The sequence below is a fragment of the Pan troglodytes genome, chromosome 13 (assembly GCF_028858775.2).
Source record: "Pan troglodytes isolate AG18354 chromosome 13, NHGRI_mPanTro3-v2.0_pri, whole genome shotgun sequence".
Lineage (NCBI taxonomy): Eukaryota > Metazoa > Chordata > Mammalia > Primates > Hominidae > Pan > Pan troglodytes.
The window spans coordinates 141,067,388-141,093,586 of NC_072411.2; the positions used below are offsets into that span (position 1 = coordinate 141,067,388).

At 52.7% G+C, this 26,199-nt stretch overlaps 1 protein-coding gene across 3 annotated transcripts in view; it reads left to right on the forward strand.

Moving 5' to 3' along the window:
• Positions 1-26,199, forward strand: part of TWIST2 (twist family bHLH transcription factor 2) — a 126,426-nt gene that overhangs the window by 37,397 nt on the left and 62,830 nt on the right. Inside the window, exons 2-3 of one of the 3 annotated variants that reach the window (XR_008546745.2) lie at positions 779-24,147; positions 24,426-25,010. The exons of 1 other annotated variant lie outside the window; for it this stretch is intronic. The gene's annotated coding sequence lies outside the window, so the exon portion shown is untranslated. Of the gene's footprint in view, positions 1-778; positions 24,148-24,425; positions 25,011-26,199 lie in introns of those variants that run through there. One more of the 3 variants, XM_016950843.3, reaches the window with a different exon arrangement.

The following is a 26,199-nucleotide window of genomic DNA, read 5'->3' on the forward strand; positions in this document are numbered from 1 at the left end:
GGAGAATCTCTTGACCCTGGGAGGCGGAGGTTGCAGTGAGCCGAGATTGCGCCATTGCACTCCAGCCTGGGTGACAGAGTGAGACTCCATCTCAAAAAAAAAAAAAAAAAAAATCACATTACTGATGATTTTCTCACTAAGATATAAAATGCACCGTGAACTTTGTTCCACAAACAACAGAACAGCTCCCACGATGACTGCCTGACCCTCTAATGGGCTCTGAGTCCCAGGCTGCAGGGAAAGGACATTATCTTCTGAAGCACCAAAAACCCCAGGGCAGAGCTCTTCTTAGTGTTAATTATGTTTTCTACTCAGTTCAGATACCCACAACTGAGGGTAGACTGTTTGGGGAAAAAGTGGTTTCTTTCTGCATCCTTTTGTTTTGCTAAAAGTTTCATTTATGAAACTTCTCTGGTCCCTCGTACACAGTATGAGGGAGAATTCGAATTTCCTCTCAGAAGATGCCGTAAGGGTTGTTAGTGCCTTAAAGATGAGCCCATGTGTACGTGGTATTCCCTCCCCCAACGCGAGCTCACCTCACCCCAAATCTAAGGAAGTGCACTTCTGGGCTATTGTCTGGAGCCCCGGGGACATGGGAGGTTTGAGGCTCCAGGGCTTATCTCGGTGAGTGATTCTGGGAGCCACCTACTGGTTGAGTGGAGCGAAGGGTGGAGACGGAGGGCAGGTGGGGGTGCAACGTTGGAAGGGCCATGTGTTTGGGCAGTGGGGGCTCTGTTCTCACCACAGATTTCCAGTAACAAGAGACTCTTCCCACCAGAGGAGATTCTGAATGATGCTGCCATTGCCAGACCTTCTGCTACCAAACAGAGCGAAGAGGAAGAGGGGGCAGTGTTTGGTCAAGACAGCCCACGCAACGTTGGCGGGAGTGAGCACATTAGCAATGGCTAAGAACACGCTTGAATCATTTGTAACCACCCAGGACAGAGATGCCACAAGAGGACTTTGGGGAAAGGCGAATCCACTCATACATCTTGGAGTTGTTTTTTCAAGTTCAGAAAATGAACCTTCACCAAGGTCTTGGACCATGAAGCAGAGACTCTGGTGCTGACTCTATCATTTGAGCTCCTAAGGGTACTCATGCCCAGTGGAGCGTGCACACCAGCAACACCGCCAACACCATCTCGGTGTCCCACCCCTTAGAGGAGGAAGAGGATACAGAGGGGCGCCCAGTAATAACCCTCATTTCCTCTCTTCCACCCCACCACATCATCTTAATAAAACATGAAGGTAACTGAATGAGTACGACTCCCTCATTATCAATTTAATCCTGTGTCTCTGTTGATGTAGGTCAGTTAAGCTTTTTCATGGGCTCATTCAGTATCTCGCTCTCTCTGTCTCTTTCCCCATGAGACTTACACTCTTCCGGCCAGATTCTGGTGCCCTGGGCATGTTTAGGAATCAAATCCTGGCATTCGGCTGAAAGTAATGCAATTAAAATATCAGTTTCTCAAATGCCATCTACAAATTACTTTTTTGTTTGTTTTAGACAATCCTTTGTTTTAAAACCCTTGCTTTGGCACTGGAGGCAGACTTGGTGGTCCTCTGGAAAGTTGACTCTCTCCCTTCACACTCCTCAGAGCCCCTGTGGTTAGGCAGGGCCATAGGACTAGTTCCAGCCAATGAGCTTTGGGAGGAAGCCTCGGCGCAGCTTCCAGGCTAAAGTTCAGAAGAAGCTGTGTGCAGGACGTCAGGTCTCTTCTGCTGCCCCAAGTGCCTGAAGAGGCCGCAGGTTCTCAAGACCGTGGAGGCTCTACCAGCCTGAGTCCCTTCGTGACTGCGTGGAGCAGAGTCCCTGCCAACCTGAATGAGCAAGAAGCAAATGACTGCTGCATGAACCTCCTGAGATTCAGGGGCTTCTTTGTTGCAGCGTGAAGCCTAACTTGTTCTGCCTGAGACAGCACTGACATGAGCAGGAAAACCATCTCATAACCCACGGCCGCCTCTCGTGTTGTCCTGAAAGCCTTATGCAGGCAGACTTTGCGTGTGAAACGAGTGGGCCATTTAAAATTCATGTGAGAGGAGCTCAGTTCCGAAAGACACTTTTCACTCAAGTTTTTTACAAATCACAAAATGTTCCCAAGGTGTAACCATAGCTTCATTTGTTATTTACTAAATGTGGCTCTGTATGCCAGATTTCTTTAAAGTAACTCAAATGTTAGGATGTTGAGAGATGTAACCATTTTGCACTTTGCCTAAGCATTATTTGAATTCTTATCTTTGGCTCAATGTCTTCTGCCCTGTTTTCAGAGTCCTGTCTCCATTTCAGGTTTTGTTGAAGTGTTCTTCCCTCTACTCACTTTCATCCTTCTTGTTTGATTGCAGGGCCGTGCTTTGTTTTAAAGCAGATTCAACCTGAATTCTTTAAAACTGCACAGAACATCTGCATCACATCTATTTATTGACAAAGCTTGATTAAAGACAACCTGGGAGGGAGGTGGATTTCTGGACCAAGGATTGAAAGTAGATGGCTGGATTCCCTTATAAACATCGACTTTGACACCACTCTGTATATTCATGGGGTCTGTATTAGAAAAAGAAATTACTCAAGGATGTTGAGATGAAGTTTAAGTGGTAATTACATGCATTAAAAATGGCTATTTAAGGGAAGGATGATTCCCACGTAAGGAGTGTAAGAAGTCGTAGCCCCTGATTTAGTCAGAAATATTGTAGCAAGCATTTGGAGACTTCAGTTCACTATGCAGCTTGCATAATAATGGCGAAGTCCTGTTCAGGATCCCTAGATCTCAGCTCTGCCATATTTCAACCAAAATCAGTCATTTCTGGCTTTCAAACTCAGGCACATTGTTGCAACTCATGAAGAAGTAAATGTGAATATTTGGAAAAATACACAGCTATGCATGTCACACGTGCATATGAGATTCCCACCAATGACTGTCCAGGCTGATTCTAGCAGAGAGGAGGAGACTGGAGATGTTCTTTGACACGCAAATGGTTGTAAATGTTCTCTTAAAAAAATTCCAGTGTCATCCTTGGGTCTGTCCTGGTCACATATTCCCAGGGTGGCAGCAGGCATCATAGGGCAGGAAGTGGCCATCCCTGGAGCCCTGGATCCCACAGAGGACTCCTGGAGGCAATCTTAGAAGTCCAGCCCAAAAGAAGAGCCAGGTTTGATTGGACTGTCATTCAGTTCCCCGAATTACACTGAATTCTGAATCGTGGACTGGGTAGGAACAATGTGAGTGTAAAATCTCCACCCTCAAACCATGAATTCAGTAAATCATGACTCGGGCAAACTTGGGACAAGGGTGGCCCTCCTTAGAGAAGCAGTGTGTGTATATGTGTATCTGCATGTATATATGGTACATATATTTATATATACACACATATATATACACATAGACGTGTGTACCATATGTACATAGACTGTAGATGGTGGGTGTGTATAAATATGTGTACACCAGATATATAAATATCAAAGACCCTAAAGCCACTGCCAGCCTGCTCTTCCAGAGCCCAAACTGTCCCCCACCCATCCCTGTGTTTCTTGGGTCCAGAGCAGAGCTCCGTGCTCACTTTGCGCATGATAGATATTTGTTGTGGAGTTGTCTCATCTCAAAGAAAATTATATTTGTATTTATTCCTTCATGGTTACCTGAGTTATCTAAGCTGCAGTGAATAGTCCTCTACGGCCCCACTGCAGTCGTAACATGGAGTAGGATTCCACCCCTCACAGGCTGGTGGCCACATTTGTAAATGACTGCTCTGATGCTCTGATACTCAGTGCGTTCATTACAGATTTCTTAATATTAAGTGAGCACCTGCTACGTGTTCTCCCACTTGCAGGGCAGGTAGTACCAGCCCATTTTATAGATGAGAAATGGATTGCCAAGGATGATATATAAGTGTAAGAACCCACATGTGGGCGAGGGTGCCCGGCTGGCTGGAGAGAAGAGCTGCCTGGGTGGAGGCTGCCCAGCCTGGCCTGTGCCTTCACAGAGGTGCCAGGGAGTGCAAATGGGCCAGGGGGAGCCTGCTCCCAGGGCTTAGTTTTCAAGGACAGCTGCGTGGAGGATGCGTTTTTAAAGACATCCCTGGAGAGCAAGGTTCACCTGGGGCAGTGGAGCATCTGGAGCAAAGGCCTGCATTGGCCTCTGCACATGGCCAGGGAGGTGACAACACCAGGGATGCCACACAGCCAGGAGCCTGCTGGGCTGGGGTCAGCCAGGCCACCTGCCATGCTTGTGGCCACTCCAGCCTGTATCCCCACAGACGCTGACCGCTGCTCTGTGCAGGACCGGCACAGTGAGAGCACACCCCGGCCTGCGCAGGGCAGGCACCCTCCAGAGCCTGGGTGAAAGTCCGGCACCTCCCCATCAGATCCTCACTTAGGAGACGGCCACTGAGAGCCCGTGATTGCACAAGCCTTGTAAAAAAGAGGGAACGCATTCTAAAGCCACACGATCCAGGTGATCCTTCCCCACTTAGGGTTTTTGTTCCAGAGGTATGACCAGAAATGTGTGTGCATGTGTGGCCAACTCTCATTCATGTCATTTTCTAGTTCTGGAAAAAAATTCACTGTTTAGGAAAATATAGAATATTCAAAAACACATTGAAAATAAAATCAAATGCCATAAGACTTGTTGGAGCATGCTACAGTTTATAAACGGGGTTTTATTGCAGGAATGCCGAATTTTTAAAAATTGAGTAATCACGACTATATTTCTGTATCTCTTTACTTGACCCTTGAGGCTGCGAGTCTTCTGGGGCAGGAGGATTAGTCTCTAAGCTCTCGCATCAAAGACAGCCTGAGAAGGCTCTGAGGGATCTGTTCTCCCAGGGTCTGCCCTTCCCAGATTGAAATCGTTCTGCCCACTGTCATCACAAACAGCACTGAGACACTCGACTCCTTAAAGTTCTCAGATGCCACGGTGTAGTCTCACCTGCACCCCGGGACCTTGCCAGCTATTTGTGGGCTGATAAGAATCCGTGCACTTTCACTCCTGTTCTCGGATCCCCCGAGGTTCGGCGTGGTCCAGCTCTCAGTTCTGCAGTTCACTCACCACTTTTAGACGGAGGACGTCGATTAGATTGTGGATCATGACATTCGCAGTCTGATCTCAAAAATGAAATGTCAGGAATTGCAGCCTTTTGTTAGAGTCTGATGCAGGAGATCTCGAACACGTTTTCCAGAGCCGTCCCCAGCTCCAGGTGCTCTTAGATCAGTGAGGCCACCTTGACCCTATCGGGAGCATTCGGACTCCTGGTAAACCTCTCTCAGTGGACAGCAGAGCTGTGCTTGTCAACGGCCTTCGGGCCCAGCGCCCTCACTGTGCCCAGTGGGGATATCACTGGTCATGGCTGATGACTGGCCGAGCACCTGTGTGTCTCCTCAAAAGGAACCTGGGGCTTGGCCGGCATGGCCTATTCCTTGTGCTGGTCTGCATTTCGGCCTGGACTTCTGTGTCTCTGTGTGCTGTCCTGAGGCCTGCGGGCTCCCAGGTGTCTGTGTTCCAGTGTAGGGGGAGCTGGAGGGTGAGAGGGTCTGGCAAACGTCCTTCCCCTGGCAGATCTAGGAGGCATGTGAACAGGGGGACGGTTTACCCCAGGAGGAGGCCGAGGTCCTGAAAGGCAGGTGGGGGCCTTGAGACAAGAAAGCGAGAAGGTTCGAGGGTCATCCTTGGCTGGCTGACAGCACCCTCACTCTGGGAGCTGGAAGCTGGGAAGGCAGAGGCGTGCACATTTTCCAGGCTTGAGTCCAAAAACCCCGCTATTCTCCGTGTCTCTGCTGCCTCACTGCCTTCCTCTGTTTGCCCCTAGAGACCCAAGCGCTGGGTCTGCGGAGTCCGCAGGGATGTCTTTCTGTGTGAATGAGCAGCCACTGCGTGTGGGAGGATTGGGCTATGTAGGACAAGCTGTATTTGTGCACCTGCGCAAGGCGGGACCACTGAAATTTAGCCTTGGAGTTCGTTCACGGAGCCGCTGACCACTTATCCCTTCCTCTTCAGCATGTGCTTGCTGCTGAGCCATGCGGGTTCTGTGTTCTCTGTTATGTGCCGGTGTGTGGACTGGAACCCGCCTGCAGCAGCCACTCCCACCTGCCCTCGGGACCCTGACTGTACATGGGCAGAGCCAGGCAACCACCGGAAGGGTGAGTCGTTCCCCAGGACTCAGCGGGCACCTCACCGCGGAACGCAGACACCTGAGAGCCCGCAAGCCTCAGGACAGAGAGAAACAGAGGTCCAGGTGGAAATGCGGAGGCGGCACGAGGAGGGGGCCCTGCCTGGGTGCATGTGCGCTGCACCACGTGTTACCCGTGAGGAGAAGATACACAGGTGCTCCGCCGATCACCAGCCAGGACCTTCCCCAGTCGCCTGTCCAGCCTGGGCTGTTCACTCATCCTGTCCTGCCCCTGAAATTTACTTTTTCCCTCTAATATGGTTTTTTGTTTGTTTTGTTTGAGATGGAATCTTGCTCTGTCGCCCAGGCTGGAGTGCAGTGGCGTGATCTCGGCTCACTGCAACCTCCGCCTCCCAGATTCAAGCAATTCTCCTGCCTCAGCCCCCCGAGTAGCTAGGACTACAGGCGACCACCACCACGCCTGGCTAATTTTTTGTATTTTAGTAGAGACGGGATTTCACCATGTTGCCCAGGCTGGTCTTGAATTCCTGAAATCAGGGAATCTGCCTGCCTCAGCCTCCCAAAGTGCTAGGATTACAGGTGTGAGCCGCCGCACCCGGCCTTCTAATATGTTTTTTTCAATCACCACCACAGGCCTCTACTAGCTGATTTTACCTTAACTGAGGCAAAGTCTTCAACACTTAGTGTGTGCTAGTTGATTTCTTAATATGATGTGTTTCTCAACAGAGATCAGTTTTATTCATGTGGTGCAGAAGTTTGAGAATCTGAAATGGGCTAAAAGTAACTGAGTCCAGAGCTTGGGAAGCAAAAGGCCTGTCCCTGTTGCAGAATGGTCTGGTTAACCACGCCCCCAACTGCTCCGCCAGAAACTCCAACTCTGCAGGCCTAAAAGCACCTCTGCCACACCTTCAGCTGAAATCTGAGTTCCCAGGGATTTGTGGGACCTGACATTGAATTATAGGAGGATTCTTCCCATTGCTTAGGTTTTTGCATTCTTCTGAATATAGGTGAATAGATGCAAAAAATTTCAAAAATAGCTTATTTTATCAGAGGCATTTGAAAAAAAGACTGCCCAATAAAACATTTAAGTAGAGTTACTCTTGTACACAGTTTCGCATTTTAAAAACGGCCTATTTTTTCAAGATTAATTTGAAGGACTAAAAGCTGGCCCTAGTTACAGATATGGCTTATGGTCAGCGTTGTTTAATTATTCAGAACAGTTTTATATCCCCCAGTTAAAAATTGTTCAAGGGAGACAGTCCCAGAATCATTCTGCCACACTTTCCAGGCCCCGCACTCCCCAGAAGCACAGCCTGTGCCTCTCCACTCAGAAAACAGGCCCCGGAGCCTGGACACCTGGGCTTAATTCCCAGGGCTTTGTTCCTCCGCTCTCTGAGCAGAGTGGCTTCCTGCCTCTCAAAGCCTCCGTGTGCTGAGGCTCAGAACCTGGAACACGGGCGCACTGATTGCATGAGATGGTTGAGAGTCTTCAGCCGAATCCCAGACATACAGTGTGAGGCCCGGCACTCAGGAAGCGCTGATCGCCGGCCGCCATTGTTCGCAGCTTCTGGCACTTTCGCTGTCCCACCAAATGTGTGGAAGACCATTCCCAAGGAGCGCCGACCCCCTGGCCTCCGCAGCAGCCTGCACCCGGCTGAGCCTGCTCTTCTGAAGTCCTGGACCCTGGTGACCTTTCCGACGCCCGGTCCTCCTGCTAGCAGGGGGTGGTGCTCACCAGCCCTCCCTTGACACCCCCTGGTGTCAGTTCTCCCCGGCCTTGCCTCTCCTACCACATGCCTCCTTCCCAGCCTGTCCCTCCGCTTGCCCCTAAATATCTGCCTCCTCCAGTTCTGCCATGGACGGAGGTGTAGACCAGGAATCTGAGCCCATCTTTGGAATCCAGAGGCCTGGGTTCAAATCCTAGCAAAGTAAGCATCTCAACCTCTGTGCCGATTCCTCCTCTCTCCAAAGGGAGAATAAAGTTGGCCTCAGTCTGGAGAATCTGCCTCTGAAGCCCCCACCCTCTTCTGGGGTTCCCAGCATGTCCCTTTGCTGAGTGAACTGCCCTTCAGGGTGTCCTGAGGACTCCAGCAGCTCCACGTGGCTGACACGGGTCTTGTTGCCCCCGAGATGACTCCTCTCTAGATCTGAGTCTAGCTTCTGGGTCGGGATGCACCCAGCCACCCAAGCTGGGCCCCTGAGCGGCCCCTCGCCACCCCCACACTCAGCAGGTCACCGTGTCTGGTGGGTGGCCCCTTGCCACCTGCACAGCTGCTGTCTCCATGTGGTCCTGGCCTCCCTCTGGGCCACTGGGGGAGCCGCCCTGCCCAGGCCCCACCTCGGGGTCTGTCCCCTGCCAGCCAGAGCTACCTCTGACAGAGAGATCTGATGGTGTCTGTGGCCCCCCAAACCTTTCCTGGCCTCCTTGTCGCCTTGGGGAGTCCCACCAATTCCTGCCTCCTCCCCAGAGTCAATGCTGTCTTTACCTCCAGATCCCTCTCCCCACCTTCCTGGCTGTGCCTCCCATCTCTGCCTGTGCCCACGAGGCCCTTCCACCCCTCTCAACTGGGACTGATCTCCTTGAAGACCTGGCTGCAATCCCGAATTCTGTGACAAGCTCTCCAAACCCTCAGAAATATAACTGTCACCTTCCCTGTATGTTTATTATGGACCTTTTAATCTCTGTATTATAATAATACATTTGCAGTCATCACCTATATTTATATTTCATAGCAAGATTGTTGCAGACCTGAACGTACTTTTATTGTACTTTTATTATTACATTTTTGTGATAGTGATTTGTTCTGCTGCTTGTCTCCCCAAATGAACTGTGAGCCAGGTGAGGCACGTGCCTGCGTCAGGCAGAGCGCCCTACACCGGCAGCCCTTCTGTCCATATTTTCGTTCGCTGCTGCTGCTGTTGCCGCTGCTGCCACTGCCGCTGCCACTGAGAAGGCTGTGTCTTCAGATAGTCATGTGTTCTGTCAAAAGACATTTGTAAAGTTCACGCCCCTGGTTTGGACCAGTGTGTCAGTGCTGTGGATACAAAAGGTATTTCCAGCCCAGGGCTTAGCTGACTTGCGTTCTGGGGGAGATTCTGTACCCACTTGGTGACTTGGGATGTCAGGCCCTTCCTCACCTTCCTGTGGCCCCGTTCTCTCCGTGTCTGAAAAGACACTGCTTGGCCAGATGGCCCCCAGAGGGGCCTCCAGCTCCACCAGCTGGAAACGGGGCCCACAGGGCGGTTCGTGTTCCATCATCTTCCACTCATGGGTTTTATTTGGAGACTGAATTTGGTGGCATCTGGAGAAGTTGTGACTCACGGGTTGAAGGGGTTCCTGGACTTGCAGGCCCCAGGTACTGGGAGCAGTGGGATGCTCTCCTGCCATCTGGCTGCTCGTGGCTGGCCAGCCCTCGCTGTCTCTGAAAGTTGGGAGGGGTCCCTTTGCAGTGCTCCCAGGACACTCATCGTGGGGAAATGGGAAGGTCTCACAGAGAGGAAGAGGGTGGGGCAGATCCTGAGGGACCGGTCAGACCCTGCGGCCTCAGCCCCGGCAGAGCCCGCCCTGGAGAGCCTGGGGGTTGCCAGGTGGACAGGGAGCGGCTCTGCAGGGTGGCCTCTCCGGCAGTGATGCTGGGGGCTCCAAGCAGGAAGGAGCCGGCCTGGTCCGCTGCAGACAAGCTCGCCCTCTCCCCTGGTTTCCTTGGGCTGACTCCTCCTTGCCAGATAGGCCATTCCAAGCACAGTCAGCCTGAGTCCCTGAAGCCAAGCCCAAGCTGAGGGAGAGAGACAGCCTGGCTTCCAGCTGGCGTGAAGTCCTCGCTCCCCTGGAGGAGCCAGGCCAGGCCAATAGCCACCGGGAGCCCCGGCGTTGTAAATAGGGTCATTCCCACATTCCCAGCAGGATTCCTCCTTCTCAGGCGCAGCAGGCAAGCCAGGGTCAGAGGCATGAGTCACGGAGGGGGGAGAGAGGGGCGGGGATCCGGAAGACGGCTCTGCAGTCGCCTGACTGCACCCTGCCTACTGACCCTCCAGACCCTGACGGCGAATGCCCCATGTGTGGGGCATCCAAAAGCATGCCTGCCGTGCCATCAAACCAGACAGGGATGCAGAAAGCACGGGAGACGTCCATAGCATGGGGAGCAAACAGGCCACTGTCCCCAGGGCCACCAGGCTGCGCTGGAATCACAGGCTCCCTGTAGGACCCCATTTCAAGCCAGTGGTGCTGGAAGTCCCTCTGGAGGCCGCCTGGCCGAGCAGTGTCCTTTCAGAGATGGAGGGACCTGGGGCACAGAAACGTGGGGTGGGGTGTGACTTATCCCAAGTCACCAGCTGGCTCCCTAATATCAGGCTGCCACCTGACCACGTCCTGAGCCACTTGTCTCAAAAATCCCCGAGGCCCTGTAAGAGCTCAGAGCAGGCAGCACCTGGTGCATTTGTCTGACCAGCAGACACCCATCAGTCCTCTGGGGGTCCTAGGAACTTTGGGGTGTGAGTGGGGGAATCTCACCCATGCAGTCATTCCTGGGAAGGCCTGACTCTCCACAGGGGAATGGGGCCAGCCGCTACCACACACACACATGCTCTGGGATTTTAGTTCTGGCCCATTTCTTGGAGTACCATGGGCACGTGGTGGCCTCCTTGTCACTCACCAGCCTGCTGAGAATCACAGGGCAGAAGCTTCCACCCGGAGCCCACAGACAGAGACAAGAGGGTCCTGCCTGTAACAGTCACTGCTTCCATTTGGAGAAAGGTAGGCACGCCCCAGGGGGAGGGAGGCACCTGAGTGAAGGAGTGAGGGCAACCTGGCAGAGCCATTCAGGTGAACGTTGTAAAAAACAAATTAATCTCAGAATTCTAATTGTTTCTTGATTCCCATTTGCTTTCAAGAGAGAACAGAGCCTGCTTTCCACCCCTTTCCTCTTAGCCTCACCATCATCCCATAGAAATATTCACCAAATCCTCCAACGCCCCCTTTGAAAGTCGCTGTCAGGGACGGTATCCCTGCGTTCCTCCTGCCGCACTTCTCCCTTGGTTGCAGACATTGATTCTTAGATGGTCCTGTGGTGGGACTCAGGGGGGATGGTAAGCTTTTGCTGTTTCCCTTGTGATTTTCTGTCCTCCGCGCGCCCCCCTGCCCCTGTGTCCCCCAAGCTTCCAGGGCCTGCTCACAGCTGGAGGAGCCACGGAGGTTGGCCAGGAGGAGGGGAGCCTGACCCCCAAGGACACCTGCCTTTTTACCAAGTGGGACCCCCTTGCCACCTTCCCCCTACAGCACCCAGCAAGGGTGGCAGGGCAGCTGGCTTCCTGACATGCCAGGCCCCACCAACCCAGGCCACCCTGGTGCCTGGCTCCCTAGTGAGGAGTGGCTTTTCCTGCTCAGGGCCAGCCTTGTGCTCAGCTGCTCAGCCTCTGAGGTCCCCTGCCCTGCTTAGAGCTTGCAGTGCAGATGCGGCCTGGAAGGAGGCATCACACTCTCTACCGTGAAAGCAGCACTCTGCATTTCCTCCCCCGCCTCTGGACAAGACATTTGTCAAAAAGACAGTGCACTGGGGAGAAGGCTCTGGGGTGGAGGTGGCCAGCTTCATGCTGGCACTGCCCATCCCAGCCCGGGCTGGCAGCAAGCTGGGAGCCTCCCCGGAGCCGTCCAGCCCTTGGTGGCCAATGGTCTCTTTGAACCCTTACCCAGATGGAACAAGGAAACTCGTTCAGCAGAGCAGGAGGGACTCTCCCGAGAGTCTCCATGGGGCCTGCTGCTGGCACCCTGATGCCTGCCCATTGGGTGGGTGATCACTGAGGCATGGTCCACAGGGCTGGACTCGGCCTGGGTGCACAGCTCTGTCCACTGAGTGTCCTGCCTGCCCCCAGGCCCTCCTGCCTGCCTGAGACTGTCTCAAGAGGGCTGGAGGCTGTGTCAGGACCCTTCAGAGGAACTGCAACTGGCGAACGCGGTCTCAGGGCCCGGGTGCTGCGGGTGGGGCCAGCCCCGAGCAGGGAGCATCTTGCCTGTAACCAGCTGCCCCGAGCAGGGAGCATGTTGCCTCTAACCAGCTGTGTGACATAGTGTGGCCCAGCCTCAGCTGACCCCTCTGAACAGGGCTGAGTTGTCACAGGAGATGAATGACAAGGCCGGATATGTTCAGCCTCATCTCTCTGCCCAAAAAACATCTTAGATGAACTGGAGATTTTGTCAAAGTGCAGATGTTGACTCTGAGGCTCCGAGGCCTGAGACTGCATCTCTGAAAGCTCCTGGGGAATGGTGCTGTTGCTGGTCCGGGGACCAACTGGGTAGCAAGAACTTAGAATGCCCATGAGGCCATTGAGGATGCAAAGATCGCTTGGGTCTATTGGATTGGTACAAAAGGGGAGTTCCCGCCAGCCGCTCCTGAGACACAGCTCAGGGTGGGCGCAATGTGGGCGAGAGCTCCTTGGGTGCAGCTGCCCCGAGGGGGCTGGCCTTGCTTTCTCCTTCCTCTCCCCTGAGGTGGGGGTGAGTTCTCTGACCACTGTGGGGAGAAGGCACCCATGTCGGCCCAGCCTTCCAGATAGTGCCCTCGTGCTAAGGGCTTTGAGGCTTCCGTTGGGGTGGGGGCTGGATGGGCAAAGTCCTGAAGGGGAGGCCCAGGGAGAAGTTGGCAGAGGGTCCCGGCCCTTGCATCCTGTGGCCTTTCTGTCTACCCAGGTTCACTCAGGCACAGCTTTGTTATTTGGAAGCCTGTGGTCAGGCAGCTCCGGCGCCGGCTCCTGGTGGGCCCCTTGGCACCGTGTGGTGGTTGGGCAATGTGACCGGTGACTGCTCCCCTACATAGTATGTGCCTGGGTCAGAAGGTGGGCAGAGGCTGCCGTCTGTGCCCTGCTGCCCTCCGGCGTCTGACCTGGCATGGCCCAGCATTACTGGCCTCTTTGCTGTTGGTATTTACAGCCCTGTCCATCATCTATCCGGTCCTGGCCTCGGCCTGCCAAGCCATGTGACCGCTGGCCACGGGAGCCACCTGCTTGGTCTGCACGGTCCCCGCATCCCTAAGGCTTCAGCTGCTGGTTTCTCTCTGCTTTCTTCATTGTAGTCCCTCTTTCGACAAATATTTAGTGAGCACTTATGAAGTGCCAGGAGCAGTTCTAGACCCAGTTGGGGAAGAAAACAGCTCCTTGCTCTCTTGGGCTCCTGTTCTCATGGCAACATGTGTGTTGACCATAGACCAGGCAAGGCCAAGCCTTTCTGGTGAAGTAGCTCATTGAGCCCTCACAGCACTGATGCAGCACGTCCTATTGTTACCCTCACTTGGGTGTTTTGCAGAAGTGGAAACTGAGAGCTGGACAGGTTAATCCACTTTCCCAAGGCTGCGCCACAGAGAGAGGCAGCTGGGCTTCAGCCTCAGGCCAGGCTCCAGGGCCCGTCTCAGGGAGAGCTCAGGAAACCAGGCCTTGGAATTGCACACACCCCTCTCTGTGCCCATCCCAGCATGCTCTCACCGTCCCTCCTTTCACAGATTTCCAAATGGTAACATTCTGCATTCCTGGAATAAACCCTTCTTGGTCATCTGGAATTGGTTCTTTAAATACCCGACTTGACTTGATTTGCTAACGTCTTAGGATTGTTTGCATTTAGATTCACAGGCGGCAACGTTCTAGCCTTTGGTTCTGATGCCGTCAGGACAGGTGTCCAAACCGTGTCATCTTTTTATGAAGGATGCTGGGTATGGGTGGGAGCAGAGGGTATATGGGAAATCTCTGGACCTTCCTCTTAATTTTGCTGGGAACCTGAAGTGCTCTAAAAAAATAAAGTCTTTACAAAGAAAGAAAGAAAGAAATATAACTAAATAATAAAATGGGAAGTGGTCCTTCATCTTTAAATTCTGGAATAGTTTAATATAGATGGGAATTATCTGTTCATAGAAAGTTCTATTTAATTCTCTTATAAAACAAGCGGGTTTGTTATTCTTCGTGGCTTAGATACAGACCTTTGTAACCTGGTCCACATGTCTGATGGCTATCGATACATTTGGGTTTCCTGCTTTTTCTTGGATGAGTTTGGTAACTCGGACAGCATGAGAATTAAGAGTGTGAGTTCACGAATCCGACTGCCTGGTGTCAGTCTGGCTCCTGCTGTCCTTATTCATTGTGTGACTGGGCAGACAGAAGCTTGGAGTGACCGGGGACCCACAGATGTGCCCGGTGTGGCCAGAAGCTGTAGGGGTTGCACACCCCCTGGACTCCTGCCCCCAGTTGACCGTGGGCCTCTCAAGATTTTCCTTACAGCCCCTTTCCTTCTCCCCAACATTCTTATTTGTTTGTTTTTCACTGGGGGATTAGTCCATCATTTGTTGTCGTACTTGCAGAGAAAGAAGCCCCAGGAATACCCTTCCTTTGGACAGAAGGCATTTCTAGTGGAATTTCCCTGGAGCAGCTGCTGAGCGGTGCACATTCTGCAGCTGCATTGCTTCTCTCGCTCTCCCGCATGGTCCCTGGACTCGCTGGGTATGGACTTTTGGGGCTGCCCTGCTCTTTCCACCAACACTCTGGACATTCTGGGAGTGTCACTGAGTAGGGGTGGTGAGCTTGTTTGGAAGCCAGCATGCATCTGCTGGTTGTCTAGGTCTGGAAGCCGTAGGAGGTTGCCCTACTCTTAGAGCCCAGAGATTTCTCCGTGATTCAGCTGGGTTGCCCCTCCTCTTGTTTTCCTTCCTGGAACTTGGTGTTCCCTTTTAGTCTGAAGATTATCCTGATAATCTGAAGATAATCCTGAACGTGGAGACACGTTCCTCTGCCATTTTTTCTGATCGTTTCTGCCCTATCCTTTCTCCTTCCCCCCGGCTTTTTTTTTTTTTTCGGAGTCTCACTCCATTGCCCAGGCTGGAGTACAGTGGCAATCTCAGCTCACTGCAACCTCTGCCTCCCAGGTTCAAGTGTTCTCCTGCCTCAGCCTCTGGAGTAGCTGGGATTACAGGTACGTGCCAACCATGCTGGCTAATTTTTGTATTTTTAGTAGAGAGAGGGTTTCACCATGTTGGCCAGGCTGGTCTCAAACTCCTGACCTCAAGTGATCCACCTGCCTTGGCCTCCCAAAGTGCTGGGATTCCAGGTGTGAGCCACCGTGCCGGCCTCCTTTGCCTTTTGCTCAGCATTCTGGGAGACTTCCAGGAGCACTCTCTGATGTATTTGTTTTTCTTCATTTTTAAATTTTTAAAAACTTCTCCTTCTATTTGTTTTGTTGTTTCCAGCAGTCCTTGTTTTGTTTCCTAATGGTTCCTTTTTTTGAAGCAGACAATTCTGGTTTTCTCCAGGCTCCTCCTCAGTGGGTGAATTCTGCTGCTCTGAGGCTGGATCCCTGTGCAGAGGCCTCTGCTAGGCGTTCAGCCTGGAGGTGCCCCCTGAGTGGCCCTCGGGTCCCTGGGGTATCTCCTTGTCTGTTGTGCACTCACGCCGATGGGAGGTCTCGCTGACCACGCTGAGCGGTTCCATACCTCTGGTTGACTCGGGGTGGCTGAGGTGGGTGTCTGAGGGGTCAGGAGGCTGGGTCCAGACTCGGCAGGGGACAGAGAGCCCCCACTGAAGGACCGCGCCCACCAGGCACTCAGGAGAAGAGAGGAGTGGCTTTGTGGGGTGGCCAGGACCCATCAAGACCCATGGGGGTGGCTGGCAGCTGGGACTTCTCCATGTCTGTGAACTCTGCTGTGATCTCACCCTGGCACGTTCCCTAGCCCTGAGCATCTGGAAGCCCAGGGTTGAGGGTGTGGTGGGGGAGGGAGAGGAGGTGGGGGTGAGAGCATTTTTGCATGAACTGGGGGATGCCAGGGTCCTGTGGAGGCAAAGCCTCCTCCGCTGTGATGCCAGGGGCTGAGGAAAGGCAGGGAAAGCTCAGGGTAATGAATGTCCTGGACATCCGCTCCATGCTGTGGACGATGGTCACAGCCCACGCTTCTGTGGCCAGATTCTGACCCCTGATCCTCATTTTTGCCCCTCCAGGGTCCCCTGGCAGAACCTCAGGGGTGTGTAATGGTGTGTGTGTGTGTGCGAGAGAGAGAGATATGGGGTATGTGTGATGTGGAGTACGTGTGTGTGTGATGTGTGTGGTAAGGAGTTTGTATGAATTGGGGTGTGTGTGATATGGGGTATGTGTGATATGGAGTATGTGTGTGTGATGTGTATGTGTGGTGTAGGGGGTGTGTGGTGTTGGGTTTGTGTGAATTGGAGTGTGTGGTGTATGTATGTGTGTAGTGTGGGGTTTGTGTTAATCAGGGTGTGTGTGTGATGTGATATGTGTGTGATATGGGATGTATGTGAATTGGGGTATGTGTGTGGTGTGAGGTGTGTGTGTGATGTGGAGTGTGAGTGATGTAGGTGTGGATGTAGTATGGGGTGTGTGTGTGGTGTGTGCATGTGTGTGCGATGTGGGGTTGTGTAATGTGAGTTGTGTGTGTTGTAGTGTGTGTGATATGAGTTGTGCATGATGTGAGGTGTGTGATATGAGGTGTGTGATGGTGTGTGTGTGTGATGTGTGTGTGATGGGTGTGTGTGATATGGGGTGTGTGTGAGGTGTGTGTGATGTGGGGTGTGTGATGTGGAGTATGTGTGTGATGTGGGGTGTGTGTCTAATGTGAGGTGTGTGTGATGTAGTGTGTGTGTGATATGGGGCATGTGTGATGTGGAGTGAGTGTGTGATGGGTGTGTGTGATGTGTGTGTGATGTGGGGTGTGTGTGTGAGGTATGTGTGTGATGTATTGTGTGTGATGTGGGGTGTGTGATGTGGGGTGTGTGTGTGATGTGAGGTGTGTGTGATGTGAGGTGTGTGTGCGACGTAGTGTGTGTGATGTGGGGTGTGTGATGTGAGGTGTGTGTGATGTGGGGTGTGTGTGATGTGAGGTGTGTGTGATGTAGTGTGTGTGTGATGGGTGTGTGTGATGGGTATGTGCATAATGTGAGGTGTGTTTGATGTAGTGTGTGTGTGATGTGGGGGGTGTGTCTAATGTGAGGTGTGTGTGTGTGTGATGTGGGATGTGTGATGTGTGTGTGATCTGAGGTATGTTTGAGGTAGTGTGTGTGTGATGGGTGTGTGATGTGAGGTATGTTTGAGGTGTGTGTGTGATGTGGGGTGTGTGATGTGAGGTATGTTTGAGGTGTGTGTGCTTGTGATGTGGGGTGTGATGTGGGGTGTGTGATAGGTATGTTTGAGGTGTGTGTGTGATGTAGTGTGTGTGATGTGAGGTATGTTTGAGGTAGTGTGTGTGTGATGTGGGGTATGTGTGTGATGTGGGGTGTGTGATGTGGGGTGTGTGATGTGGGGTGTGTGATGTGAGGTATGTTTGAGGTAGTGTGTGTGTGATGTGAGGTGTGTGTCTAATGTGAGGTGTGTGTGATGTGGAGTGTGTGTGATGGGTATGTGTGGGATGGGTGTGTGTCTGTGTGCGTGTTCGTATGTGTGTGTCTGACTAGAGGAGATTTCACATGTGTGCTCACCCCCCACCCTTCTTCCCTGCCATGCTGGTTCTGACTGTCCAACGGTGTCCATGGTACTTTGCCCTTCCCTTTCTGTTGTAGAGTCTACCTGCACTCTAAAAAGTGATCCGTGTCTTCCCTGTGTTCTAGTTGCTTACAAACATGCTTCTGCCCTGCTAGATTTCTCTGATCCATCTCAGCTTTTTCAACAACTAGCAGCATTCTTGGCACATGATAGATGCTCAATTATGTTGCAGGAATGGAAGGAAGAAAGGGAGGAAAGAAAGAAGGGAGGAAGGGGGAAGGAAGCGGAAGGAAGGGAGGGAAAAATGAATGAATTGGTGAAAGGATAAATGGATAAAAGGAAGGAAGGATGGATAGATGAATGGATGGGTGGAGGGAATGAAGGACGGGTGGTACATCAATGAATGGATCAATGAAGAAATGGATGGAAGGAAGGAAGAGAGAAAGAAAAAGAAAGAAGAAAGAAAGAAAAGAAAGGAAGGAAGGAAGAAAGAAGCAGGTGGGTGGGCGGCTGGCTGCGCGGGCAGGTGAGGAGATGGATAAATGGTCGTAGAGTAAAACGCCTTTCCCTTGGCCCACCCTGCCTCCCTCGCCTTTTCCGTAATGCTTCTGTCCCTTTGTTAGGCCTTGGGGATATAGAGTTGAATGGGGCCTCTCACCTGCTCATTAGGGCCCCGGTCTGGTGTGGAAGACACAACTGAGGCACTCTCTTGGTCCAGCCACAGCTTTGCAGCTCCACCCATCCCCCGACTCCTGGGCCAGGCAGGCAGATACAGGGAGGTAACTGCACGCAGCACGCATGCACACAGTTCCAGGTGGCCTGTGTATGCAGGAGGCACTCCCCAGCCCCAGATGTTTTACATTTGTTGCAGAGAACACGGCCCATGTCAGCAGACATGGCTGGGGTCAGGGTGACATCAAGGGGGCCAGGCCCGGAGGCTCTCGGTCAAGAAGACTAATGAACCTGCCGCCCGTTTCTGCCTGAGCCTGGGTCCCCTCGGGCATGTGAAGCAAACCCTGAAACCCACCACTGGCCAGGGAACGGCCCCTGTCATTTTTGGCTTTTCATGGGTGATACGGTATTTCCCCTTGGAGGGCTGGTTCAGCTCATATATCAAAAGCTGTGGTAATTATTTCCTCCCACTGAGGAAGGCTTCCATTTAGCTTTCTCTACCCCCCCCCCCTTATTAATTATCTAATTACAACCACATTCTCCAAGAGAGAGCAGCCTTTGACTTTCTGCCCAGGACCACTTAAAAAAGGCTTAAATATTTGGAGTGCTCTGAACTTTGAAAAAAGTGTGTGTACGTGTGTGTGTGTGTGTGTGTGTGTGGTTTTCCTATGCATGGGTTTCAGGGAAAATATGTCTTGGCTTTTTCAGACCATTGCCTTGGTTCAACAAAGGTTCCTGGAGGTCTCTGAGGATGTAGGCTGCTGGGGTGAAGCCTGGGGCTGGGGGTTGGGAGAGGGCTGGGGGTGAAGGAGCGGAACCACACGTCCCCCCTGCACACTGCTGTGCAACATCAGACACCCACGCCCACAGGGACACAGACCCACGCACACAGATGCACACACCCACACAAAAACATGCACACTGACACTCCCACAGGGACACACACACAGACCCACTCAGGAGGATGTACATGCTTACACACACACACTGACACATGGACCCACTCACGTGGATGTACACACTTACAAACATGCACACTAGCACTTCCACGGGAAAACACACGCACTCACATGGCTTCACACACACACAGACATACACATGCATACTGACACTCCCACAGGGACACACAGACCCACTCATGGATGCACATGCTCACACAGACACACGCATGCACACTGGCACACACACAGGCCAACTTACACGATGCACACGCTCACACAATTTACACAACTTGCACATGGACACACACACTCTGGACATTCTTTCATACACTCACACTCTCACACTAGTGGGCACACTCACAGACACACACACGGGATGTCACCGAGCACCACGTCACCCGTCCCTCCAGCTTCCACATCCTCCCCCCAGTGCCTGGGGCCTCCCTGGACCTCCTTCCCTGTGGCAGAATCCTCACGGTGACCCCTCTCCTGGCAGCCGCCTTGGGGAGCCCATGCCTGCCTCTGGGCTGACACCCACCCCTCCCACCACGCTCAGCCCCTCTGCGGGAGGAGGGTCTCGTCGCGCTGGTTTGCCCCTTGGCTCAGGGGAGCTCTCCAGTAATTCTCGCTGAACACTCACCTCCCGCGAGCTCTGCAGGTCAACTGGCTGTTCTCATGTTTGTGCAAGAGGTGTGGGAGTGAGCACTTACACGGCCAGGCCCTGTGGTGAGCAGTAAAGGCCCCAGGTCTCAGGGCCAGTCTTCAGCGATCCCTGCTAGAGCTCAGGTCTCCTGGCAGGACAGCAACACAGCCTGGGGGCTGCTGCAGGCTGGCCTGGGTGTGTGGCAGAAGCGGCCCTGAGGCGCGGCGCGGGGCCCACCTGTGTTCGCCACACTCCCGACCAGGTGCTGAGGCCAGTGGCGTGTCCCCTGCCCTGTGGGACCCACTGAGGTGCCCCAAGACCTTGGGCTTATGACACCACATCCCTGTGCACCCTGGGTCTCAGACGCTGGCCCCGGCCACCTCTCAGCACCTTCTCTTTGAGCTTGGCAGGCACAGAGGGAGGCGCGGGATTGGGGTCCCCACCCCGGCTTCCTGGAGGACCTGGACTTTCCTCCTGCCTGTGTCTCCTCCTCCTGCAGGTGGGAACCAGGCTCTGGGTAGCGCCTGAGTGGGTTCTTTCCCCAAAGCGCTCCCGGGACAGCTGGTTGCAGCCCCAGAGCTGCACCAAGCCTGGCACACCCACAGTTTGGCCCACAAGTGCGCTTAGAAGTCACTTGTGTGGCATGAGGGGACCTTGTGGGGCTGGAAGAATTGTGTGTCTTGATCATAGTGAGGGGTGCAAGAAACAACACGCATGATGAAACTGCAGGAAGTACACATACACCACTCACACACACACACAAACGCACAATACACACACAAACACACATATAAACGCACACAATACACACACAAAAACACACAAACACTCCACATACCCACGTACACACATAAACACACACCACGCGCCACACAAATATACCACACACTACACACACCCCCCCCACACTGTACATACACACCACATACACACACACCACACAAACACACTACACCCCCCACTTACAAACACACACCACCTACACCACACACAAACACACATCACACGGCACACAAACATACCACACACTACACACACACCCCACATTGTACATACGCACCACATACACAAACACATACCACACAAACACACCACACCCCCACATACACACACAAACTCACGCCACATACACCACACACCATACAAAGATACCACACACACAGACATACCACATACACATACACATAGATACCATACCGTACACACTACCCACTATATACCACATATACATACCCCACACCACACATACATACACATGCCACACTGTACACATATACCCCCACACACAAAATACCACAATCCCCCACACAAACACACACCACATACACCATGCACCATACATACCACACACTACACACACACTTCACACTGTACATAGACACCACATACACACACATACCACACACACAAACACACCACACCCCCACATACACACAAACACAAACCACATGCACCACACACCACACAAACATACCACACACTGCACACACCACACATACCACATACACACACACGCACACACATACAACATACCATGTACACTACACACTATATACCACACATACATACCCCACACCACACACACCCACACGAGTGACATGTGAATAAGCTCTTGGTCCATACTGGTGCCAGATGCCTGGGTGTGACGTGGCGACACCACTGTATGTGTGGCATATAATGTGGTATATAATATACCATGTGGTATGTTGTCTGTGTGGATATGTATGTGGTATGTTTGTGCAGTGTGTGGGGTGTGTGTAGTATGCAGTGTGTTTGTGGTGTGCGGTGTGTGTGTGTATGTGGGGATGTGGTGTGTTTGTGTGTGGTATGTGTTTGTGTATGTGGTGTGTATGTACAGTGTGGGGTGTGTGTAGTGTGTAGTATGTTTGTGTGGTGTGTGTGTGTATGTGGAGGTGTGGTGTGTTTGTGGGTGTGGTATGTGTATGTGGTGTGTAGTGTTTGTGGGTGTGGTATGTGTATGTGGTGTGTATGTAGTGTGGGGTGTGTGTAGTGTGTGGTATGTTTGGTGTTTGTGTATGTGGGGGTGGGGTGTGTTCGTGGGTGTGGTATGTGTATGTGGTGTGTATGTAGTGTGGGGTGTGTGTAGTGTGTGGTATGTTTGGTGTCTGTGTGTGTATGTGGGGGTGGGGTGTGTTCGTGGGTGTGGTATGTGTATGTGGTGTGTGTGTAGTGTGGGGTGTGTGTAGTGTGTGGTATGTTTGGTGTTTGTGTATGTGGGGGTGGGGTGTGTTTGTGGGTGTGGTATGTGTATGTGGTGTTTATGTAGTGTGGGGTGTGTGTAGTGTGTGGTATGTTTGTGTGGTGTGTGGTGTGTGTGATGTGTGTGTGTGGGAGGGGTGTGGTGTGTTTGTGTGGTGTGTGGTGTATGTAGTTTGTGTGTGTATGTGGCAGTGTGGTGTGTTTGTGTGTGGTATTTGTATGTGGTATGTACAGTGTGGGGTGTGTGTAGGTGTGTAGTATGTTTGTGTGGTGTGTGTATGTGGGGGTGTGGTGTGTTTGTGTGGTATGTGTATGTGGTGTGTATGTAGTGTGGGGTGTGTGTAGCGTGTGGTATGTTTGTGTGGTGTGTGTGTGTATGTGGAGGTGTGGTGTGTTTGTGGGTGTGGTATGTGTATGCGGTGTGTATGTAGTGTGGGGTGTGTGTAGCGTGTGGTATGTTTGGTGTCTGTGTGTGTATGTGGGGGTGGGGTGTGTTTGTGGGTGTGGTATGTGTATGTGGTGTGTATGTAGTGTGGGGTGTGTGTAGCGTGTGGTATGTTTGGTGTCTGTGTGTGTATGTGGGGGTGGGGTGTGTTCGTGGGTGTGGTATGTGTATGTGGTGTGTATGTAGTGTGGGGTGTGTGTAGTGTGTGGTATGTTTGGTGTCTGTGTGTGTATGTGGGGGTGGGGTGTGTTCGTGGGTGTGGTATGTGTATGTGGTGTGTGTGTAGTGTGGGGTGTGTGTAGTGTGTGGTATGTTTGGTGTTTGTGTATGTGGGGGTGGGGTGTGTTTGTGGGTGTGGTATGTGTATGTGGTGTTTATGTAGTGTGGGGTGTGTGTAGTGTGTGGTATGTTTGTGTGGTGTGTGGTGTGTGTGATGTGTGTGTGTGGGAGGGGTGTGGTGTGTTTGTGTGGTGTGTGGTGTATGTAGTTTGTGTGTGTATGTGGCAGTGTGGTGTGTTTGTGTGTGGTATTTGTATGTGGTATGTACAGTGTGGGGTGTGTGTAGGTGTGTAGTATGTTTGTGTGGTGTGTGTATGTGGGGGTGTGGTGTGTTTGTGTGGTATGTGTATGTGGTGTGTATGTAGTGTGGGGTGTGTGTAGCGTGTGGTATGTTTGTGTGGTGTGTGTGTGTATGTGGAGGTGTGGTGTGTTTGTGGGTGTGGTATGTGTATGCGGTGTGTATGTAGTGTGGGGTGTGTGTAGCGTGTGGTATGTTTGGTGTCTGTGTGTGTATGTGGGGGTGGGGTGTGTTTGTGGGTGTGGTATGTGTATGTGGTGTGTATGTAGTGTGGGGTGTGTGTAGCGTGTGGTATGTTTGGTGTCTGTGTGTGTATGTGGGGGTGGGGTGTGTTCGTGGGTGTGGTATGTGTATGTGGTGTGTATGTAGTGTGGGGTGTGTGTAGTGTGTGGTATGTTTGGTGTCTGTGTGTGTATGTGGGGGTGGGGTGTGTTTGTGGGTGTGTGTATGTGGTGTGTATGTAGTGTGGGGTGTGTGTAGCGTGTGGTATGTTTGTGTGGTGTGTGTGTGTATGTGGGGGTGGGGTGTTTTCGTGGGTGTGGTATGTGTATGTGGTGTGTATGTAGTGTGGGGTGTGTGTAGCGTGTGGTATGTTTGTGTGGTGTGTGTGTGTATGTGGGGGTGGGGTGTTTTCGTGGGTGTGGTATGTGTATGTGGTGTGTATGTAGTGTGGGGTGTGTGTAGTGTGTGGTATGTTTGGTGCCTGTGTGTGTATGTGGGGGTGGGGTGTGTTTGTGGGTGTGGTATGTGTGGAAACTGGGTGAAAGGCACATGGGACATCTCTGTGTTGTTTTTGCAACTTCCCGTGCGTCTGCGATTGTTTCGGAAGCACACATTTTAAAGCAAGAATCCGCCGCTGACAGCTCCCCCGGCGGCTGACCCATTTCTCTGCGTCCTCCTCGCTGAAACCCAGCCGTCTGCTGCCCGAAGCCCCACAGCTCCCTCGGGGCTGCACGGGGCCAACGTGCCGAGCCTCTCTTGTCCCCAGGCAGCCTGTTCTGAGGGGCTCACCCACAGCCAGACAGCATTCATGGCTGCGCTGAGCACGGGCCAGGGAGAGGCCCCGGGGTGGTGAGTGTGAGAAAGGGCACTCGGGGGCAGGAAAGGGCACTCGGGGGAGGGAAAGGGCTTGGCCTGGCCCAGGGGGCAGGGGTTGCGGAAGCCTGGGCTGGCCCCGTAGCAGTCACCTGTCCAGTGTCCTTTGGGAGGAACATGAGTAGAACAGAGCCAGCTCTCTCAGGGCCTGCCCCGTGTCCCGTCCCACCCAGCCTTGGGACAGTCTCAGGACGATCCTGCAGGAGGCCGAGCGAGGCGGCCGTAGCTCACGGTCCCCCTTCCGTATCTTCCAGGCTGTCCGTCGCGTCGGCGGCGCAAGTGGAATTGGGATGCATTCGAGTCTGTAACTTCTGAAACCTGAACAACCTCAGGAGGCCCCCACCTCTGCCCTCCACCAGCGTCGAGAGAAGGGACAGCAGTGACATCGGACAGAAGACTCGGGCTCCCGTCCTCCCCCAGGACGGTCCCCACATAGGAAGGGCACTCCCAGCCCTCTTGCTGGTGACATTGTCATGGTCATCTTGTCTCTGTTTGGATTTTTCTTCTGGGTCTTATGTTTGGGGGGAGGTTTATTCTTTCTGAAAATGTCTAGATTCAGGAACACATTTATGAGGATTTGGATTTTGAATTTGTATTTCCCTCTAAGTGCCTTTTTTAATGTCTATTTTTTTAATAAAACAGAAATGCATTCTTGTACAATTCTGTTGAAACTGGACCAAGGCTCTCAGAAGAGGACCCCCGAGTTCCTTCCCCTCCCCCGAGCCTCTGCATGATTGTTTCAAGTCAGCCTGGAATTCTTACTTTCACGCCGCTATTCTTTTCCTTTCTCCGTGATTGCTTGGCTAGCCATTTAAAAAAAATATTCTCTGTTCAGTGTATATGTTGCTTGTTTGTTTTATTTATTGAGATATTTTTACAAGCTAAGTGACTGCAGTGTGGCTGTGTATCCTGCTCCCCACCCAGGAAAAATAAAGACGTCCGCGCAGCCATGGTCTCCCCATCTCTGTTCTCATCTCTACTTCGCAGCTCAGGGCTCTGCCTGAGAGAGTCAGAACAGGTTGCAAGAATCACTATTACTTCACTTTAAAAGGCACGAGAGAGGATGTGAGACATTTTATGCTGTGCATGTTTGTAGAAATTTCTAGAAACTACCAACTCTAACATGGTTGCCAGTGTGAACAGACCGAGGCCTGGGAGAGCAGAGGGGGCCTCAGCCCTTTCCCAGTGCCTAGTCCTCTGCTGCTCCCCAGCAGCCTCAGCACAAGAGACCATTGCTGTCACACCCACGCCCCGCTCTTGATACAGAAGCGTGCCCATTCTGTGCGCCACCCCTGCTGTCCAAAGTCCGGGCCAGCCTTCCCTGCTGCTCACCCTGGGTGGTATTCCCTGCTCTCCCAAGCATGGCATTCATTTGTGCCACCACCTCCCTGCTTCTCCGAACGAGTCACCGTCTGCTCCACATGCATCCGTGCCATGTTGACCATGAGCTCACCAGGCAGCTGGCTAAGAATGGAGCACCTGGGTGTGCAGGTTAGGTTGGCATCCTGCCCAGAAATCCCAGAAGGACCATGATCTGCCATCAAGGAGAGTCAGCCTGGGTCTGGTGCAGGCGGGCACCTCTGCATGAGGGCAAGGGCTCTATGCCCTGCCCGCTACCTCCTTACCATGCCAGCACCCATGAGCACTGGGGGCTGGGTGTTGCTTGTGGACCCCAGGGTGGAGGCTTCCAGCTCTGGAGACTGAGAGTCACCAGGTCACTACCCTGAGCCACCAAACGCATGTCTCCTGGGGGACATCTGGTACCGGGGTCTGCTGGGTGGAGCTGCCCACCAAGCAGTGGACACACAGAGTCCACCCAGCTCCTAGACAGAGGTTCTGGAAGTAGGGGTCTCTGGCAGGATGGTGGTGGCTTGCGAGCCTCATTTCCCACTCCCACCCTGTCCCCAGGTCCACCACGGCAAGGACAGGAGCTCTGGAAACACCAGCATGGCCTCAGCTTCCATCTGGCTCCTGTTGGTGACCTTGATGCAACACTGGCTTCCACTGGGGCTGGCATCACCGGGAGGG